This window comes from Anneissia japonica, unplaced genomic scaffold (genome assembly GCF_011630105.1).
Source record: "Anneissia japonica isolate Jap-2015-1 unplaced genomic scaffold, ASM1163010v1 scaffold287920_len488460_cov166, whole genome shotgun sequence".
Classification (NCBI taxonomy): domain Eukaryota; kingdom Metazoa; phylum Echinodermata; class Crinoidea; order Comatulida; family Comatulidae; genus Anneissia; species Anneissia japonica.
In genome coordinates this window covers 241,839-243,278 of record NW_022745460.1, presented here as the reverse complement: position 1 = coordinate 243,278, position 1,440 = coordinate 241,839, and positions in this window count along the sequence as shown.

Below are 1,440 nucleotides of genomic sequence, written 5' to 3'. Positions count from 1 at the left end.
AAAGAATAAAATAAAGAGCCAAGTAGATAAATTATACTTTTTCTAGAAATTAATGAGCTACTGTATAACCATAGAGAAAATATATAATTATTGTCTCCATGGTACTACTAAACTCGCACTTTTTTCGAGGTCTTACGCCCTCTATCATCAAGCAAAGTGCGCTAACTCCCTAACTTCAAGAGGGTGGTATATATAAGACTTTACAAACATGTTTTTTCTTTATTTTATTTTTTATTTTTTTAAAGAAATTCAATTTAATATTTCAATTTTCAAGAACACTTTATTGTCCGATTTTGTAGGGGACAATTACTTATTGTTATTTTTCCAAATCTTGACTGCTTTTTATTTGGTTTTTTTCTGTTTTTAAACCGCAATTAAGCCCTATTCAGCCCTATTATTTAAAAAAAAAAACCCAGAATGGTTTACCTCTTTATAGATTATTTTTTTCTTGACCATTAGGCCTAAGGAAACCATACATTAGTAATCACCGTAGATCATCGTTATTGCTACGCCTGAACTCTGTTTTAGCATAGCTAAATTAGGCGTACCATTCGTAGATTAACACGTTGATGATTGGCCATGCGTGCCATGTGACCTAAATGAACCAATCGCGCTAGAGGAATCTGACACTGCTGCTCCCTTGTTTCCGGCTTTTTATATAATTTGGCGAAGATGTTGGTGAATATTGTAGACAATTATTCGGATATACCCCATTGATAAACAGACAGCTCGCCGACAGATATTTTTGCACTGTCCTAGCTAGCAAGTCACTCAAAGTAGGTCATATTGTATGTGACAGATTTTAACGACAATAAACCCACACCGACATGGTGAAAAATTACAATAATGTACTTTTCAGTTAAACGTGTTTAATTCGATCAGGGTCTTAGTGTTATCCAGTATCCTGACGATTTATTACACTTTTTATACGGCTAATTAAGAACTAGGCTTAATTTCAAAAGTGTCATTTGGCTTAATTCTTCATCTGTAATTGGATTCTGCAAGTATCGGTTTAAATGCGAATATTCGTTTCAAATAATATTCTCGGAAATTGTAGTGTTATGAGAGATGCAGGCAATCAATGGATAACTGGGTTCAGGCACTTCAATTATATCCTTAAAAGGAATCAAATTAAACATGTTGTTCATCACATTACGACGTGTGCATATCGTGTGTCCGACTAACGGTTGTAATGTTTTACCAAAATATATAACTGAATTCATCCCGCTTAAATAGACTATTCTGTTAGTGTATTATTTTAACAATTTTATTTTATCATTTTCTTTCATCATTTGCTGTCCAGCTTGTCCAGTCTTTCAAAGTTTCGTCGCTCACATCACGAACTAACACAATCAAAGTAGATTGTGTTAGTTCGTGAAATCACAGTAGCGCGTCAAAACGAGCGCGTATTGGTTGTCAAGCAATTTTGTATTCTTTACC